This window comes from Cavia porcellus, unplaced genomic scaffold (genome assembly GCF_034190915.1).
Source record: "Cavia porcellus strain 051 isolate PalLab524CR breed Dunkin Hartley unplaced genomic scaffold, mCavPor4.1 scaffold_2, whole genome shotgun sequence".
Lineage (NCBI taxonomy): Eukaryota > Metazoa > Chordata > Mammalia > Rodentia > Caviidae > Cavia > Cavia porcellus.
In genome coordinates, this window is record NW_026947485.1 from 118906358 (window position 1) to 118928019 (window position 21662).

Below are 21662 nucleotides of genomic sequence, written 5' to 3' on the forward strand. Positions count from 1 at the left end.
AAGGTATTAATCATATTACCAGGTCATTTCAGTGTTTTCTTGCCATATCAAATTTAACTTATGGAATATATGTAAAATATGTTAATAGAGATCTCCTGTCCTGAATAAACTGTCCTACATATCTGCAAAGTTAGTTATTTGAAAGCAGAATGGTTTCAGATCAAAGTTCCGTCCTGTATACAATTTATTCCCTCTTAGAGCAGCTGTGATTGTCCAAAACAGTCACAGAAATTCCAAGACAGCAGACCGCAGCCGAGGGGCACAGCCCTAACCAGCTCTACTCTTCCCCCCATCACACAAACTTGCTCCCCAACCCCACACACAATTTTAATTCTACAGAAGCGGCTGCAGGCTACCTCCAGTCCAGGGTCACTCTCCTGAATGATAAGAAGCCACATGTCCAGCAGACTTCTCACTCCCCTGTCCCTCTTCGAGCCGGACGTGCCCATCTGCCTGAGCAATGGAGAGGAAAAACAGATCGGAGCTGGATGAGCGAGGTTTCCCTTGTGCACCCCTGCTCTCCACGGCACGGCCACGGCTGGGTGCCAACCTCCATGCTGCCCCAGACGAGAGTGCAGCGGGACCGCACGGCAGAAGGCAGAGGACAGACCCTCGGCGTCACAAACTGCCACCCACCTGTATCCTCAGCCTTCAGACGCCTTTTATTTAGGAGAAACACACTTACTATGATTGAATTTTCTGCTACACGCAAGCTAATAGAAGTGTGACGAGTACACCTGCACACGGGCATCTGCTGTGCTCCTCCACAGCAGCCTTCGGCGCTGGGGACCCAGACCGCCACTGCCACTCCTCTGCTGATGCCTCCTTCTCCCCAAACTTCTCTCCACTTGCTCTCCCCCAATTAAATCTTCACTTTGCTTTTCCTGTACACACTACCCCCACCCCTAAAACAGCAGCATTCCCTGCAGCCAGGTCCTCTCCTTAGCCTTCCCGTGTGGCCCACAGAAATCATCTCCTCCAGCGTCTGCCAAGATCTCCAGGCCCACTCTTTCCACCTGTTCATTGGGCACATCCACCTGACCCCAGACAGTGTCCGCACCATCTCCTCTCTGCTGCCTCAGTTAGTGGCACTGTCCACTCAGATCCCCAAAGCAAAACCTGAGGGTCACCCTCAGCTCCTCACCCTTCCCTGACACCCACTGGTCAGCATCTGGATCTTAGGGCTCATGCTGCCCCTTCCTTCTCCAGCGGGGGTCTCAGGGCACCGACCAGCATCTAACCTGCTCTCTCTTCTTGCACTCTCTCTCCTGCTCATTGCAAAGTCACAAGATGGCGGGGGAACTTCAGTTGTTTCAAGTTGCTTCCCTGACATCTGGGGACCCCGATTCATGGGGGCAGACACCTAAACACACAGACACGGCCTTCCCAGATTTGATGGTCGTGTCTTTGACAACTTCCTCTCCATCTCATCCCACTGAATCCACCCGTGATGGAACTGTTCTCAACCCCCTTGCCTCCTGCCAAGCCAGAAAAGGGCTCCTCCTTTCCCAAGGTCTAACCCAGGACTCCTCCACATGCGACCTTCCTCTGAGTGACACTCTGTGCTTCCTTCCATCCCATCCGGGCCACCACTGGACCTGTCTTATAAGCTGCATGCAAACGGATAATTATGATGAAATTTAATACACATCTGTATCTTTTAGAAATTGAGAGTGAAGAGAGTAATTAGCTTTTACTCCCTAGCACTTAACACCTGGTAGTTGTGGATAGAAAGAATAAAAGAAAAGGAAAAGCAATGAGAATGGAAAAGAGGAAAGCCTGCCGCATAACTCTTGTGAGGAGTCGTAAGACCCAGAGAGATTACAAAGTTTATTCTGGGTCACACAAGAATAAACATGTAAACATACTATGCTCTTTCAACTACTTCGCAGGTTCACTTTTCTCTCAGTATAATAATCCTGCTCTAAGGGTTACTGTACTCTTCCCCAGATCTTAAATATTCCTCACTTTCTCTAAGGGTGAAATTCACTTATAAAATACTGTGCTCTCAAAGCATAAATGGTTGCCAATTGGATATCTGGTTTCTAGTCTAGCATGAAACCAGTTCAAAAGTCACCATAGGGTCCTCACAAAAATTAAAATGCTGAGTAACTGAAAAATCAACAGTTATTCTTAGATCAGGAAGATATCGGAGGTCACAAGGCAAACCTTTGCGTTCAAAACTGTAGCTGTAGGCAGACATGCAGAATCAGAACTGCCCAGAAGAGAACCCCATGAGTGGAGGCGGGGACCTGAGACAGCGTCCTTGGGAACAGGTCTGACAGCGCCAGCTGTGGGGTACCAGTCACTCTGTATTCTAGGAACCACCTGCTTCCCACAGCGAGCACCGAAGAGAAGTACTCGTGTGCTTGTGTGGTGCTGGGGAGGGAGGTGGAACACATGGAAGTTTCTTCTCCTCCTCCCCCTGCTTCCTCCTCTTCTTCCTGCTCCTCTTCCTCCTTCCCTTCCTCCTCCTCATCCCCACTTTGCCAGAGCCCAGCCTGCTGGATTCCAGTGGAACCCAACTGGAAGGAGGGGAAATGACCACAGCCCCTCAGCGCCCTGCACCATGAAGAGTGAGGGGCTTGAGACGCACGGCTGAGGTCCACCAGCAACGGGCAGGGCCGGGTCACAGGACTGCAGGACCACGGAGCCATGAAAGCTGCCCCTCAAGATACAACATGTTAAAACCAGTGGAAACAGATGTACTACAGCTTGCTGGGACTTTAAAACAAGACAATATTAAATCAGCACTAGCTTTTATGTTGTGTTGCTTTCTTCAAAATAGCTATTCATGCTATCACAGATACTAAAATCGAACAACCCAGGTTAAAATCATTGCGGTTAATGAGTGAAAACATTATATGGCTTCAAACCAATATGACTGGGAATCACGATTACCACATACTTCTATGTATTCTTATCATTTCTTACACTAGGGAAACTATTCAGTATTTGTACATGTGAGTTTGATTTATTTCACTTATGAGTATGGTCTTAAGCTGCGTCCATTTATTTATAAATGTCTCAATGAGGTCATTTTTTATAGCTGAGTAGTACTCCATTGTATAAAAATACCACAACTTTTTTATCCATTCTTCAGTTGATGGACACTTAGGTTGTTTCCAAGATCTGCCTATTACAAATCATGCTGCTATAAACATGGGTGCACATATATCACTGTGGTATGATGCTTTCAGTTCTTCTGGGAATATGCCTAGAAGTGGTATAGCTGGGTCATATGGGGCTTCCAGTCCTAGTTTTCTGAGAAATCTCCAGACTGACCTCCACAATGGTTGCACTAGTCTACACTTCCACCAACAGTGCAGGAGAGTTCCTTTTTCTCCACAGCCTCTCCAGCATTTGGTGTTGGTGGTTTTCTTGATCTTGGCCATTCTTTCAAGAGTGAGATGGTATCTCAGTGTGGTTTTGATTTGCATTTCTCTAATGACCAACGATGATGAACATTTTTTCATATATTTATTTGCCAATTGTATTTCTTTATCTGAGGATTGTTTATTCATCTCAGATGCCCATTTTTTGATTGGGTCTTTGAATTTTGGGGGGTCTGATTTTTTTTAATTCTTTGTATGTTTTAGATAGAAGTCCTTTGTCTGAGGGGCAGTTCATTAAGATCTTTTCCCAGATTGTGGGTTTTCTTCTCACCACGCTAGAGAATTCTTTTGATGTGCAGAAACTTTTTAATAAGAGGTGATCCCAGTTATTGATTCTGGGAAGTATTTCCCGTGTGGTTTGAGTCCTGTTCATGAATTCTCTACCTACTCCTATATTTTCAAGGTTTTTACCCAATTTGTCTTCCAATAGATTTAGTGTTTCTGTTCTAATATTCAGATCTTTGATCCATTTAGATTTTATTTTAGTACATGGTGATAGGCATGGGTCTAGTTTTAGTTTTTGACATATGGAGAGCCAGTAAAATGTTTAATTTTCAAACTTTAGTTCATTAGTACACGAACAGTACACAACGCACACACTCCTGCTACATGTACACGACCTGACCCACCCTAATTCCTTTTCTGTCCCCTCCTTCTCCCTCCCTTCCCTCCCCCTCCACCATTCCGTTGATTTCCTTTCTTCTTTTTCCTTTGTCCATGTTTGCATTACATGACGCTTAAATTCCTTGTGTAGAGTTACATATTCTATTGTTTTAAAAATATTTCAATATATATACAAATAGTTTCATTTATACAAATACTATATTTTAGTTTATTGAAAAGAAAGTTTGTATTATCTGTTTCTTGTTCGTAAAAGTCTTTTTGGCTTATGTCTTGTACCAAGTAATTACTTTGAAGATAATGATGCAGTGTAATATTATTTGATTATGAAAATTTGTTTTATTTTTCATAAAATAGAAAGGAAAAAGGAAGCTATGTGCATACATTAGAAAAGAAAGATTTAACATCAAAGTGTCTCAGGTTCCATATTAGGAAACTAGAAATGGAGACCAACTTAAATCCAATATATCACAGAAAAAATACCAAAAATTAAATTAGAAATTAATAGAGAAAATTAGCAAAACCAAAGCCTGGTTGTTTGAAAAGATAATTAAAATGTGTAAGTTGTTTAAAAGGCTAAGAGAAAAAGAAAGGGTAGAAACTGTAACATCAGAGACAAACAAGGAGCTAGCATTACAGATCCCATGGATACCAAGAGGACAGACAGAAGACTGGGAGCAACTACGTCCTCGCAAATACCACAGCGACGTGAGGTCACTCAACCAGTTCTGTGAAAGTCACAAGATAAAACTCACACAAGAAGTGTTGACAATCTTCATAGATTAAAGAAAGAATCTACTGAAAAACTTCAACAATTAACAGCCTTCCCAGATATAAAGCACCAGGTGTAGATATATTTGTTGGTGAATTCCATCCAAAATTTAAGGAAGAAATTACACTAATTCTCTATAATTTTTTCCATAAGATAGAAACCATAAGAATGCCTTTTACTTATTACAGGCCAGTATTACCTCAATAGTAAGATCAAGCAAAGACATTATAGAAAAAAATTATACTGACTAATATCTTACAATGTAATGCAAAACTCAATCAAATATTTACAAATCAAATCCGACATTGTGTAAAAGGAATTATACTCTGCTAATTACTAATAGACGGTTAAATAAGAAAATCACATGATTATAACAACACATGTAGAAAAAGTATTTGACAAAACTGAATTTTCATTCATTACTTTAAAAACAAATTCTCAACAATTGAGAAATAGAGGGAACTCCTTTGACCTGACCTAAGTCAGAAGACCTAAGTAACCTCTGGCTAACATCAGACTTCACGACACGAACCTGGAACTTTCCCATTAAGATCAGAAACTAAGCAAGGTGCCTCCTCTTGCTGCTGCTCTTCAGCATTCAGCTGAGAGGTCTTAGCTAACAGAATATAACAAAATAAGGAGTTAAAAAGTAAACAGATTGGGAGGAAAAAAATCATGTTGTCTTTGTTTGCAGGTGACATTGTCATTTACATAAAAAATCAGAATACACCATAAAAACATTTTAAAGATCTCACTGGAATCAATAAGTGCATATGACAAGCTTGTAAGACACAAAGTTAACATACAAAATATAACTGCTTTCCTATATACCAGTGATGAGCAAGACAAACTTGAAATTAAAACATAATACTATTTATGCTAGCACCCCAAAATAAGATATATATACATAAAAATCCAATAAAATATGTCCAGGATTTATATGAGGAAAACTACAAAAGGCTATGGAAGATGTAAGAAGAACAAGGTAAGAGGAGGGACAGACAGACCCTGTCTGCAGAGTAGGAAAGTTCAGAAGTGTCACAATGTCAGCTCCTCTGAACCCATCCAGAGATGCAGGGTGGACCCAGTTAAAACCCCAGCAAAGTATTTCAGGCACATTGAGAACCCAATTCAAAGATTTACAGGGAAAGGCGAACCCAGAATAGCCAATTCAATACAGAAAGGGAGAGACAAAAGTCAGAGAACTAACACTGCCTCATTCCATGCCTAAAAACCAGTAGGTATACTGTTGGCATAAAAATGACAGATCAATGAACAGAACGATGGCCTCATAAATACATCCAGCTGGTGGCTGACAAAGGTGACATAAATGCACCAAGTGCACAAGGAATTCAATTATTATTACTGCAAACATGGACCCATAAGAAATTAAAACTGAAAATAATAATCTTGACACAGACTGTGCTCTCCACAAAAATCAGCCCAAAAGGGTAATATTCCTAAAGGAAATGCAGCAGTACTCCAGGGCAGCACAAGAGAATGAATGCTTTCCCGATCTCCGATGCGCCAGTAACTTTTTAGATACAACACAAAAACTAACCAGCTAGGCTTCCTTAAAACTAAAATGTGCTCTTATTCTCACTTATTTACAGAAGGTAGAAAAGCTGATCCTCTAACAGCACAGTACACAGCGGTGGTCACTAGGGGCCAGAGGAAGAGGGACAGGAAGGGTGGATAACAGGTACAAGAAACACGGAGGAGGAATTAGTCCTATTATTCTTATAACAAAGGAGCAATTACAGTCTGCAACACCCTGCTACATATTTCAAACTCACAAGAAGAGAAGAATGTGGGGCCAGGGATTTAGCTCATGGCATAAGTGCCTGCCTTGTAAGCACACTGTCATGAGTTAGATCCCTGGCACCAAACAAACAAAAAAAAAGCCACTGTAAAAAAAAAGAAGAGAAGAGTGTGAAGGCCATTAACACATAGAAAAGATAAAGATCCAGGAGATGGAAATGCTATTTATATGAGCCAAACTGTGTACACAAACTGGATTTTCACACTGTACCCCGCAACTACTGAAGATATGATGTTAACTTAAAAAGTTTTAAACTTCACACAAAAGATGTCAAAAGAATGAGAAGACAAGCGATAGACTGGGAGAAAATATTGGCAAAAGACCCATTTGATACAGGACTGTAGCCTAAAATATGCAAACAAGTATTAAAACGAATGGCAAGAGTGCGGAAGGTGCACTGCTCAGTGGGAGAACCTGTCTTACCACGTGTGAGGTCCTCAATTCAATTCCCGGCCCTACCACCAAACAAAACCACTGACCAATAAAAAATGAACAGCCCCCTTAAAAATGGGCAGACAACCTGGAAACCTCTCTCAGAAAGACATAGAGATGATGAACATAGAAAAGACGTTGAACAGTGTATGTCATCAGGCAACCTCAAACCAAAACACCAAGACTGCAGTAAAACACTGAACCCTACACAGATAGTGGAACAGTCAAGTCCAAAACACTGCACGGGGACAAGGGCTGGAATGAGTGTTCACTTCTGATGCTGATGCTGCAGTGGCTCTGGGGAAGCCAAATACAGCCTCAGCAGACCCACGCGGTACTCGGTCTCCTCAGCACTGACCAAAATGAACGGAAAAATGTGTGCCCACACGGAACCCTACACATAGGTAAGCAAGCAGGTGGGTAAAGGGAGAAATACACCGTGTTCCCTCCAGCAGTGGAGTATCACTCGGTGCTAAAAAGGAATGCCCAAGCCGCAAAGAAGAGGTAAGTGTGCATTATGAGGTGAAAGCAGCCCATCTGGAAGCACCAGCACTGTGACGTTTTAGAAAAAACACTATATGGCTACAGGAAAACACGTCGCTGCCCGCCAGGAGTGAGGAAGGGACAGGAGAATGGATGCACAAAACGCAGGCAGGGGAAGTCCTGAGGTCAGCTGCTGTGAACGACACGGCGGTGGCCACTGTGGAAAGTGACAGGATGGAAGTGTGTGCCGATGAGCCTGCCGGAGTGCAGGGTCAGCACCTGTGAGGACTGTGCGGCTGTGGTCCAAGATGCCGTAATGGAAAGGGTGGAGTGGGGCTAGGCAGGAACTCTACCTCCCACTCCGTTTTGTTGGAAGGCAGAAGGTTTTTTTAAGTTTCTTTCTTTCCAGGTTTGCCTAGCTGCAGGCCTACGGAAGTGGAGGCTGGTCTAATGTGTGCGAGCCCTCAGGTGAGCTACAGACCCTTCTGCTCAGTGTGAGGAGGCAGAAGTCTGCACCACGGCTTACTGCCTGGCCAGCCAATTGCGGCAGCCAGCAGCTGGGGTCCAGGAACCTCTCCCAACCTCAGGAGCCCAGGACACTCCTGGCCGTGGAGAGCTCCACAAAGAACCACTACCCAAACCGCACTTACCCTGCCTGAATTTAACCTGGAAACCAATGCATTTTCAAAATAGTGCACCGTGAACAGTGCTATTTGCCTTAGACATAATGCATAGTGAATAACCCAAACATGATTTGGGTTCCTTGATAAATGGGGTTGTTCAAAGCAGGCAGAAGTCTTCATGTTCTACTTAAAAAGTTCTCCAAAAGTTCAGAGGTGACAAGTGGGGCACCAACAAAGCAAGGAATTCACTTCATCCACTTAATTTTTAATTGGATCCAGAAAGCCTCACCGCTGCCTTCCCCTGGTCACTCCAGCAGGGCACAGAGTCACAGTTATCAGGCAGGCTGTCATTAACTGTCACCAAGATGAGCGAAACCTGAGTGAAATGCGGCGTGCCTTACAAATGCAATGAAAATTAATTCTAGGTACAGTCAACACCAATCAAAATCTGTTAGCCATTTGTGATGTAAATCATGTCCATACTGTAAACCTACTGAACAATATATATTATTTATTAAATCCATAGCATATGAGACACATGGCTTCTCACTGTATACATATAAACCAACTCCAAGAAAGAGTACACTTAAATATGTCAAATCAGTGTGCTAAAGCCAAGGAAAGGTATCTTCAAATTTTAGACTTACATACTTGGTTAGGAAGCCAGTAATTATGCAGGAAAATCATACTGAATGTGGCTGAAAACAGTAATTCTGGTATAGTCAATTAAGGGTGATTTTTCTTATGGGAGAACTGGGTACTGAACTTAGGGCCCGGTACACACAAACGAAGGTGAGCTACCACCATGTCACTTCTGCAGCCCTTTTTAGATCTTGAGACAAGATCTTACTAAGTTGCCCAGGCTGACCTCAAACAACAATCTTCCTGCCTCGGCCTCTGCAGTAGCTGGGATCGATCACTCACACACACCTCCTTGCTACAAAAAGGATGAGGGGCTAGGACCATAAACTGTTCAACAGCAGGAAACTTTTATGTCTCCATCCCTCTCCCAGAATTTGGCAGACTTTAATCTGGGGAGAGAAAGTAGACAGAGTTTGAGGAAAATGGGGAGATCCCAGCCATAATAAGTCTGTGTCTTGATTAGATAGGGTGAATACACAGCATTTCAGAGACCCCAAAGAAAGGAGCATTCTTCCCCTTCATGCTCCACAAGCCAAGCAGAGGCTCCTTTTAAAATAAACTCCATGTATCCCTGGTCCAAACCTGACCTGTACAGGACAAGCGGTCAAAAAGTAGATGTCCAGCTAACACTCTTCACTGGTGACAACCACAAGTCATGTAAAATGACACATGTTTTAGGACCAGGACACTGTCCTGCCTGGACCAGGGACATGGGACAGAAGACCTGCTGGGAGCACAAATCCTTCATAGGGGACAGTCCACACCGGCCGTCTCAGTTTCACTTGTTACCTCCTGTGCTTACACAGGCACCGTCTTAGGGGTGCTCTATTACAACCGCCTACAAGTGTTCCCCAGAATTCACAACCTGGTGCATCCGGTTACATGGAGTGCTCCATTAGCTAACACCCCTTAGCCGATTCATTTGAACCAGACGAATGGCAATGGAAATAAAACCACTGCTTCGAGAAGTCATGCACAAACCTAAGTCTGAGAGTTAATTACTATGACCGCCAGCCTAGCTCCTTTCAGTCTTGTTTCTGGAACTGCTGAGAAGATTCTGAAGAGAAAAATGAAGCAAAGCCTGGGCTCCAACCTCTGCTACCTAATTTACTAGAAATCACTAAAATTTCTTTAAAAAGGAATAAAGTTCTCAAAATACATGGTGGAATAAATATTACATTATTGTGTTAAGCCCCTAAATCCAAATGCATTAAAACCCTAACTCTCATATGAAGATAATAAAAGAGATACAGTAATAAGCAGATGTTGACATTATACAAATATAAATGATGATTTTCCAGTAAGGTGAATTTATCTAAAATCTCATAGAAATGTCTCTTTTGAGAAATTAATTCTTTCCATTATTTTTATATCCCAAGTAATGTTTATATTAAATTGCTTTTCAAGACTATCTCCTCAAATGTTAAAGATGACACTGAGCTTAGGTGACCACTTAGAATCATGTGACCATACCAGCACAGAATATAAATGAAGAGCAAAGAAAGTATATAAAAAGCAGAGAATATTAACACAAAATATGAACCACATAAAAATATAATACAAATAAATTAGTAAAAAATACTTCTGAGGTTTTTGGCATATTAAACGGAGTTCTTCCACATTACGTGTGAATAATAAAACAGGGGCCTAAGGTGGTCTCTGATGCGATTTACACCAGAGACCTACTAAGCAATTTTATCTGAAAGCCCACCTACCACTGCATTTCCTTATTTATAGCAACTTTTTTTAAAAGTTGGCACATTTTAGCCAAAAATGAAAAAAGAGGAAAGTGAACACCAAAACAGCCTATCTTTAACAAATAACTCACTTCCTCGGATCTGCACTGTTGGAGGGGTGGTAAAGAGAGAAGGAAGATGAAAAGGTCCACAGCGGAGGACTCCAGCGTTCACCCCAAGGCCCCAGGGAAAGCGCCTGCGATAGCCAGCCGACGCAGTGCCCAGCAAGCCTCTGGAGCTGCAGCCTTCCAGGAACACGTGTGAGGAAAAATAAAGCGGAAGGAACACTGCCATGAAGTCAGCTTCGGGAACTGGGCAGAGATTTCTGCTTTAGTGGGTTTAAGACACTGAGTGACATCAGTACCTATTAGTTTAACTCAAGTGCCACAGCTCCTGGCCTGTTAGAGAGTCCTTGTTCATGATACATGCAAATAAGTATCTGATACAAAAATCTGAGATCAAAACAGGAGAAATGCTGCTCTGTCCCAATAAACAATTTTAAGAATAAAGGAAGATGGAGTGTTTGGCTTCATCATTAGATACTAGCTTTTTAAATAATAATGATAGTAATAATAATAATGATCCGCTAAAAAAACTGCCAGGAACCCCAGGCATCTCTCTGCTGCTTGGGCTTTTGCCTGAGATGGTGGCAGGGTGGGAGGTATTTAACAAACACAGAATCTCCGCCTTCACACTCCTCCAGCAGCAAGACCTCTGTGACAACTGCCACTCCCGTGCTCAGCTTGCGCATGGCCTCGAAGGCAGTGGGGGCCTGGAAAGGAAACAGACGGGCTCTGAGGTCCCGGCAGGCAGCCTCTGTTCAGCTGTGTTACCTGTCGGCAACACACATGCAAAACAGGAAGCCAAATGACATGATTAATCCTGTGGATCAATAAAAAAAGAGTACATAAAAGATAAAAATAAAAGAATTTTAGAGATGAGAGACAAGTGGATTTTTCTCTTTTGTTACTCTCTAATCTACTCTGATCCTAACTGAAGGCTTTAAGGCTTTTGTTCTTTTTTCTTTCTATTAGTGCATGCTATACTAATAAATGATTGCTCTGCTTGTGGGACTTGGAACACAGTCACAGTGTATCTGCCTTCTTTTGGCCTCCCCTCTCCCTTTTCTTCTTCAGCTCTCTGTTTAAAAGGTTTTTGAAAGTGTAAAAATGAACTACAGATCTAGAGAAGAACAAATGTACATAGAATCTCGCAGGTTGTTTCTGGCCTAGGAGCTGCTTTGGAAGCTGCTGTGAGGCCCACGGGTCACCCATGAACAGCAGCACAGTATGGGGCACACTGAGGTTAAATAACTGTTCTATGCTGGGAAATGCCATGGATATACTGATAAGGAGATAAACTCATCACACTATAAAAGTATAGTCCTCTTACCTTCAAGCAAGCAGGATCAAAGGAGTCAGAAATGAAACCCTTCGAGGTGTGAATATCTTCGAGATTTCTAAGGTTGACCAGACCAGGTGCAGTCTGGTGTAAATGTAGTTGGTCTGATGAGTCCCAGTGCAGCAAAATCTGTAGCTATGGCCCTATCAGCACACAGAGATACTATACGCCAAGCACCAGGGTGGGAAGAAAAGCCGGCCCTGGGTGAAGGTCACCGAGGCTCCTGGGGCCCAAGTCAAGGGTTCCGTCTTCTGGGGTTTCCAGCTCGCCACTCCCCACTTACCGGAACCAGTGCACAAAGACAGAGCCAGAGCGATGGTCAGGGCAAACATTTGCCGGGGAGACAAGAAAGAGGACTGGTACAAACTGTCAACCCCACAAGGGACCATTCTGTTTAAATTCCTCATATTTCATATCTCCAATAAATTGGAGCTTTTTGACAAGGCTAATTTCCTAAATTCTTTCATTTCAGTTATATCCAAGCAAGCGATATCCTCCAACGAGCGTATTCAAGTGACAGACGTCCTTGTCAGCTTATCCCCACCCGGAAAGGAACTCCCAGACTGAACATAAGGATTTATTTTAGGGAGTGTTTGAGCTTTTGGCAATGTGTATTATTACAACATATATACACTCCAACCTCTAAAAAGAGGCACACCATTCCATATACTTCCCTAACCTCTGAACCCTTTTATTCTAGAACACCATTTTATGGAGCAATGAATGAAAACTGTGGACAACACTGCAATGTTTTCGCAGAACGTTAAAATTTAAGTTTAACTCTCTTGTTACCTGGCATGATTAGAAACAAAGTTATATGGACCGACAAGACATATTGCAAGGAATCGATCCCACTGCATTTTTAATCATAAGAAGATTGTATATTGTTTAGAAGAGGCCCTGAGCCATGACTAGACCCTTTCTACTGCTCAAGTCGCCCCTCTGTGAGAGAAGTGAAATAACAGAAGCCCGGAACAGACACCTGCCAACGCCAAGGGCATGAAACAGCACTCGCCAGCTCTGAACAAGGGAGGGGCGCTGTTTCTGAACCAGGATTGTTCTCCTGCACTTTCATCAGGCCATTCCAGCGAGAGCCCCCAGAAAGCAAGCCCTCTGTCCAACAATGCAAAGTGTGAATTCAAACTGGGTTACGACACCGCTCTGTCATTTCATTCCATGAGGCTGAAACTGGCACTTGTTTTGTGGCTTTCTACTAGGTCCCCTGGACAGCTGCGGGATATTTCCCAGCCGTTGTTAGCCAGCTAGGAGATCTGCGACCATACTGAGCTGTCATTAAAATCCCCTCAGAACCACCGAACCACTGGCCAGGGAAAGGCCTTGGACTGCCCGCGCTCAGTGGGAGCTGCAGGAGCGGATATAACACATTCACCACTACTTATGACAAAAGACAAGCTGCTCATTTTAATAGGGATTTTTCTGTCTTTACTTTTCCTCTTGATTCCTTTTGTGCACATATCTTACTCAGTCTTCTTTACGTGCCAAACACTTCGTTAAAGTGGTTCAATATTTAATTAAGGATTAAGTGGTAAAGCAGTTTGTCTATCACAGTCTAACAACCGTCAGTGTTTACATAGCTTTTTCTGATTCATTAAATAACTTCATAGAAATTTTAAAAGATTTAAAATTAAAGCTTTTAGGATGCACAGAATTTGAAGATACTAAGTTGTAAACAAATTGCACGAAACACATATGACCTGTCATCTACCTGCGACCAAGGGCACCAGAGCTCCTGCACTCAGCTCCAGCCACAGTCCCAGTGCCCACCAGATGGGCACACAGTTGAGCACTGACAAGGCGACCCTGAGACCCGCGGGGCAGGTTGTGGGCTGCATGAGAGGTGCTGCGTGTTTGGGGGGTGGGGGGGAGACAAATAACTTCTAATCCAGTTGTGTGAATTCAACTCCTCTGTCTCTGCTTATCTTCCTACCAACAGATAACCCAGGATTTCTGCAAATTCGTTAATTCTTCTCCAGACGACTTCATAGAATGCATCCACAGTGCACGGTTTGTACCCCTGCATGGGGCCAGTGTGGACAGAGCGCCCTGTTCCTGTCCTGTTCCCTCCACTCCTCCGGAGAGGGTGCCAAGGTGCCTGTAAGGTCAGCATCTCCAGTGTCTCTTCCCATGGATGCAACTATTCTTTATCTGCGGAGCCAGAATGTGGTGCCTAATTTGTCCTCGCACCAATGGACGCCTTCCGGTTTGCTCCTCCGCTGTGTTTTCCTGGGTGACAGATATGCTGTGGCAGACCTGAAGAGCGGCTGGGGCAGGACCTTTGGGCTGTAGCAGGCCTTGGGGCGGGGAGAGCGAGGGCAGCGGGCCTGGGGTTCACTCTTTTCCTTCTCCGCAGCTCCTCTACCCTCTGCTGAAGTCTGAGCTTGCGTGCAGTAACCAAGAAGTGGCCAGAGTTCATGGGCCCGCGGCCCACCACCCCAGGTCTGCGTGGGTACACACATGCATGCACACACACAAAGTACACATTTCCAAATCCATTTGGCTATGGAGACTTTGTGCACAGAATACTTTCGTAGCACATACTTTGGAAAATATTTAGTAAACTATTCAAACAGACCAAGCATGCACCTGTTTATCCATACATATCTAGATAGGCATGCAAGCAGTAACAGACTCACACATCCACGCATCTACTCCACTAGCTCTGTGACAGCAAGTGTCCAGATGTGAAGACCAGATGTACTCATCTGTGCATCTGAACAGGCTTGTGCGTGGTGCTATGTGACACAGAAACATCTGAAAACTATGTCTAATGCATTTTTTATTCTCTTATTTGCATAAAAATGCTTCTAAAAACAATGTAATGCACAAAAAACTTAACCTATTAATAAATACCACAGTTTCTCTTTTAAGAAACTATAAGCTATAAACCAAGGCAACATCATATGCATTACAAAAATGTTTTAATATTAAATAACACTAATATATTTTAACTCATTTTTAGTCTACACAATCTTCCAGACTCTAAAATTAAAAAGAACTGATCTTTTTAATTTAAAAAATCAAAAATATACTTGAAATAAACATATGCTTTAGGATTTAAGAACCATAAACACAAGATATATGTTTTAATTAGCTGGCAAGTAACCAATACACACACAGAAGGACTTATTTAAAACCTTCACCCAGGACGTTAGTAGTTTCCTACGACAAGTCCCTCTCCCAGCTCTCTTCCTATCCCCAACTCTGATGCCCTGGGAAAAGCCCGCAGTGACTGGCCTACAAGCACTGACTATGAAGTCGAACTTCAAAGTGCTAAGAACACTTTCACTGGGACAGCGGGGGTCAGCGCACCCACGCTGACCTGCACTGTGATTTCAGAAAGGCATTTCTTCTGAACACACATCACAGGCCTGGCGTGCTGCCCTTCCCTGGTCCACGCACGGCTGGAGCAGTTTCTTAGGAGTCCGTACAACTCCTCCTCCCATGTAGCTATTTCCCAGTGAGTCTGCCCCACAAACAGCCATCCCGTCCACCTCAGAGCTCATAAAATTTATAGTCCATGCTCCTCATAGAATGTATTATGTTATATCTCACACTATTAATTTACTACTGCTGAGCCATTCCTATTGTAATCTTCTAGGAGTGGAGAACATTTCTTTCTCTCAATCCTCAACTACATCTAGAAAAAGAATAAGCACGTAAGTTATTTCATGGAGTGATAAGATTTCACCACTGAATCTGAAAATCTCCCTATTCTAAAAAATTGAAAAAAGGAAGTTTGGAAAAGTGAAATAACTTGCCCTAGGTTATTCAATTGCTTGAGAATTGAATTAGGCCAAGAGTCCAAGTGTTTGAGTTTAACCTAGAGTTGTTTTAGCCTATGCTAAAAGACATAAATTATTTTAAAATATATTTGTTCACTTTTGAGTTTTAAGAACCAACCTGTGTGTGTAACCAAGAATTCTGCATTTCATCAGTTATCATTTTCTTTAAAATTAATCATTATACCCTCCTGATAATATGGATAATGTACAGTTAATCTGGTTAAAAGTCTACAAACCCAGAAGAGCCTTTACATTAAGTTACTTCTTCCTCAAACATGATGGGGGGAGGGGAGGTCCATTAAACTAAAGAAGCTTGTTACTAGCACAGTACTAGTGTATCAAGATCTTAACTAACAACAGTTGGCAAAAGACCTACAATCCTCATTTTAAAAAGCTGCAATCCTTATTTTAAAAAAAATAAGCAAACAAAGAACTCAAACAAGTAAACTAAAAAAACTATTAGCTGCCATTGCGATCACTGGAGACTGGCTAATTCTTAAAGATTCAGAGCTCAAAGACGCAGCCCCTGTATTCATGGAGCCCTGTGGACAGAAACAGAGATGGACACTGATTAAACAGAGGTTCGTGTGGTACAGTGCGTACACAGGCGTGCCCACATCTGAATAGACTGATTTCCTGAAGCCCACAATGTTTAGGCAGTGTGACACTGGAACATTTTCCTTCTTAACTCTTTGATGACCATTGCTGACTTCATTTCTCAGGTTTTTCTGAAACAGGTTTACAGAAAGACTGGTTGCTGTTTCCCTCTCCTTTTGTTCCTCTTTGCTTTTGAACGTGCTGCCTCTGTGTTTTATCACTCCTTTGGTTTTTATTTTTGTAAGAGAAAATTTAAAAATCAGTGCTTCCACCTTTCCTAAAAATCCTTCCAAACTCTGTGCTTTCTTCTGCAGCCCGGACAGTGTCTGTGAATGCTGCCTTGGCTGGCTAAAGATTTCTCCCTGGTCCTCAGGAGTCAGCTGAGCATCAATGACCAGGCACTGTACTGTGATTCCAAACACAAGAGAAATGGACGATGGGTCGGTGTTATGCCCTTTCAGGATGGGTTGGAGAGACTAAAAGTCAACTTATAAGTCCACTACAACACTTTGTGATTGCTTCTAAGAAAAGAAAAGAAAAAGTATGTGAGAAACAGATCCATGCTGAGTCTAAGGTAAAGGAGGAGTCTGACCTCTCAGCCCAGCTCTGGAGTGTAAAAGCAAGCAGAAACAGCGAAATGACTGCAGACTGCTGAAGTCTTTATCACCTTCTTTATGTACTTATGTCAACAGAGCTAGGAAGCTCTATTTGCAAAGGCTAACACACAAAGCAGATAATCTCTCAATGGGTAATTGAGCTGACACTATTAAAAACTGCAAGTTTCAAAGATGGCAGACGCAATGACCCACATTTCCTGGAAGTTTAAGATTCAATGAGCAACATGTAACTGCTGTATGTAGGCAGCAGATTTTCTTTGCATTTTTTTCTGATCTCTTTCAATTTTCTTTTCTCCTTCCTATTTTGTTTAATAATGTATTTAAGAAAATATCTTTCAAATACCAGAGCTTCCTCAGCTTGCTCTAACAATATGTACAGTTTCTAATCATCCTGAATAATGTCTTAATCACAATCCTATCTCAGAGAACATGCAGACCTATGAAGGTAACTAAGAAGGAAAGAGACCCTAGAGACCAAACATATTTACAGCTAAACCGACCTCTAAGAATATAAGGAACTCAACTGTACATGTGGAAAGAAAAAAGCAGACATTTCTAAGGAATCCATGATCTTCAAGACTTTAACATGGATTTTTCTCTTTAATTTTAAAAATATTTCCATTTTTGGATTAGATAGTTCCTTTCAAAAAATTATTTTAGAAATAAAAAATTTATAAGGCCATCTTAACTAGATGTGTAACACAAGAATTATTCCTTTACATGCAATTTAGAAGTTAATTTGCCTGGAATGCAATCTCCTGTCAATTCAGTATTTTCCATTATAAAATGAGAAGTTCGTCAAGAAAAAGAAAATAGGCAGATGTAAATTCTTACCAATATCTTTGCTTCACAGATTTATACTAAAAAACCTAATACTCAAGTACAAATGTCTTTTAAAATATATTTTATTAGTACCTATTGTTTACAAAATACTGGACTTAATGTGGAGTTTTGCACATGTATATATATTTTGCTTGTATCCTCTCCCTCATCATCTTCTCTTTCACCCCACTTCCCCTTCTTTTTCGTAACAATTTCCTTTTTATTTTCATGTCATCTTTTTTAGATTCTACACAATAGAGAAAACATGCCATATTTGTCTTTCTGAGCCTGCTTTATTTTAAGATGGTGATCTTGAGTTCCATTCATTTTCTTGAAAATGACATAATTTCATTCTTTTTAGGGCTGAAAAATACCGCATCTTCTTCCTCAGTCGCCTGTTGATGAGAACGTAGGCTGGTTCCATTACCTTGGCTACTGTGTGTGGTGCCGCAGTAAACCCGGGATGCAGGTGTCCCTTAATGCTGGCAGCAATCTCGTTGGGTACATTCCAAGGCATGGCGTCTCTGGGCCACATGGGAGCCTTATTTTTAGATTTTTCAGTTGCGGTCTCGACAGTGGCTGTGCTAGTTTGTGCTCCCACCAGCAGTGGAGAAGAGCTCCTCTCCCCACACCCTCACCTGCATTTACTGTTTTCTGGATGATAGTCATTCTGACTGGGTTGAGATGAAATCTCAATGTACTTTTTGATTTGCATTTATCTAATGTTGAACATTTTTGTCATATACTTATTAGCCTTGAAAAATGCTTGCTCAATTCATTTACCTACTTATTGACTGGGCTATTTGGGGTTTTTTTGGTGTTTCACTTACAAGATATGGGACCAGCCTGCATGAAAGCAGATGAGAGACTGTTATTTGACAAGAAAAAAATTAAAGGGGAGGAAGAAAGAGATATAAGGGAGGATAACACTGGGCTGGAAGAAAAAAAGTTATATTATTATGAGATCATGATACTGGCAGGATCTTGTCAAGGTGAAAGATGTCTATTCAACCTCTGTTAAGTGAAATAGCAAGTTACAAGACAATATATATAGCACTGTCAATTTTTATTTTCAAAAATGAATTAATGTATAGAGAAATCAAGAAATTATCTACAATGATACTGACTTGTTTTGATTTGTCTCTAGGAGTGAGATTCTAAGTACATGTTTCTTTTTCTCAAATCTTTTTTTTTTGAATTACACTATTATAAAATGCTTCTAAAAGGAGGAAAAATTGTTGTAAGTACTGAAGTGATGGATGTGTTAATTAGCTTGGTTGCAGTAATTATATTGCAATGTTCCATACTTCACAATGTGAACACTTTAAATAAATATATATAATTTTGTCAATTATACTCATTAAGAAATCGGTAATAAAAATAACTCAAAATTATACCAAGTATGAAATGCTGATCAAAAATTTAGAATACAATAATAAAATCTTGGTAGTATCTTTAGAGACATTTAAGTATAGGATTGTATCATCTGTTATCTAGGGATAATTTGTTTACTCCTCTTGATCCTTTTTCTTACCTAACTGTCCTAGCTAGAATTTCAGTACTGTACTGAATCGGAGCAGTGAGAGTGAAGATTCATGTGTCTTTCTTGACTTTAGAGGAATTCTTCCACTTTTTCCCTCTGCAGATGTTAGCTGTGGGTTTATCACACACAGCTTTTACTATACTGAGGTATGGTCCCTCAACACACGGATTCTTCAGCTTTCTTAACTTTTATCATGAAGGCCACTGAAGCCAGGCACCGTGGTACACATCCGTAAGTCCGGTCTGAAAGAAGAAGAGGCGGGAGTATAATAAGGTTGAGTCCCACAGAGGAATCAGTGAAACTTGTCTCAAAAAGACAATAAAAATAAAATAAAGGAGCGATGGATGGTATAGATCAGTTGTATAAAGAAAAGAGTCATGTTGAATTTTGTCAAAGCTTTTTCTGAGTCAAATGAAATGACTGTATGTTTGTTAGATTGTACTTATGTGATATACTACATTTATTGATTTGTGTATGTTGAATTATCTTTATATCCTGATTAAGGCATATGATCTTTTCAATGTGCTGCTGAATTCAGTTTTCTTAATATTGTACTAGTAATTTTGCATCTATTTCATCAAAGCTATTGGTCTAACAATTTTTTCTGTATGTCCGTATCTGATTTTTGGTATCCAGGTGATATTAGTCTTGTAGAATGAATTTAGAAGCATTTCCTCACTTTCTAGTTCATTGAATACTTTGAGGAGCATTGGTGCCAGTTTTTATTTGAACTTCTAGTAAAATTCTAAGGGAAATTCATCTATTCCAGGTCTTTTCTTTGTCAGAAGGTTTTTTAATACAGCTCCAATCTTATAACTGAATATTTATCTATTTGGTCTTTATATATCCTCTCAGTTTTTCATAAGTCAGGAGTCTAGAAATTTATCCATGTCTTTTAGATTCTCTAATTTAATGAAATACAGGTTTTCAGCACAGTCTCCAGTGCACAACTGGATTTCAGTGTTGTCTGTTTTTTTTCATTTCTAATTATATTGATCTAGTTCTTCTCTTTTAGTTAGTTTGGCTAAAGGTTTATCAATCTTGTTTATCTTTTCAGAGAACCAACTCTTTGTTTCATTGGTCCCGTGTATTATTCTTAGTTTTTGTGTTTGTTAGGACTTACTTTAGAGTTTAAAATATCTGCTTTAGAGAATGTTTCATGAAGTGCTGAAATGAATGTGCATTCTGTAGCTGATGGAATATTCTGTAGATGTCTGTGAAGTCCACTTGATCTGTGATGTGTTGGGAAGAAAGTCTGGATGGCCCATAGAGTAGAAAGAGTGGAATACTGAAGTGATCCACTATTATTATAACAGGATCCATGTGTCCCTTTATGTCAAGTAATGTTTGCTTTTTATGAAATCAGGCACATCAATGCTCAGTGCATATGTTGTAATGTTTTCTATGAGGATTCCTCTCATTATCAATATGTAATAGTCTGTCCTTCTGATTAATGTTGTCTTGAAGCCTGCAATTTCAGCTCCTGCTGCTTTCTTTCTGATTTTGCTTTCATGGAATATTGGTTTTCATGCTTTTACTTTTAGTCTGATTATTTCTTAGCTAGTGAGGTTCATTTCTTATAAGAAGCAAACAGTTGGGTCTTGGTTTTTTTAATCCAATCTTCCAGGTTGTACCTATTAATTGGAAAATTAGGATCATTTACCAACTGTTATAGGTGTGCAGTGATCTTGACATTTTGTTGTTTTTCTAATGTTTTATTCTTTCCTAATTCTCAGTAGTTTATCTATTTTGCTTCTTCTGTGTTTACGATTCTTTTACTTATGTTCCGAAAGATTGGCTTAGTGATCATAAATTTCTTTAGTTTTTACTTATCTTGGAAGGTCTTTATTTCTCCTTTAACTCTAAAGGATAACTTTGCTATGTGAGGTAATCTAGATTGACAGTTACTTTCATTCCAGGCTTAAAATACAATGCTCCACTCCTTTCCAGAGTTTCTACAGCAATTTTTGCAGTTATTCTGATGGGTCTGCCTCTGTGACTTGATATGTCTCTCCTGCAGCTTTCAATAGTCTTTCCTTGTTTATGTTCTTAATATTTTAACTTTATGTGATGGCGTGATTCTTTTCTGGCCATCCTATTTTGGATCTGATTGCCTCCTGTACCTGAATATCTGTATCTTTTCCAAGGTTTGGGGTGCTTTCTGCTCTTCTTGCACTGAATAGCTTTTTTCTATGACAATACTCTGAATTGTGTTGGCCTCTTCTACGCCAAAAACTCATGTTTGGTCTTCTGTGTTTTGGGCTTCTTAGATACTTTACTCATTTTTTTTTTCAGTCCTATGGACTGAACTAATGAGCTGCATTTCCAACCCTGTATTTATTATTTTGAGATA

General features: G+C 40.9%; 1 protein-coding gene across 5 annotated transcripts in view; it reads right to left on the minus strand.

Annotated features, from left to right (window-relative positions):
- Ssbp2 (single stranded DNA binding protein 2) overlaps positions 1 to 21662 on the minus strand; it is a 250693-nt gene that overhangs the window by 186710 nt on the left and 42321 nt on the right. The window lies entirely within an intron of this gene.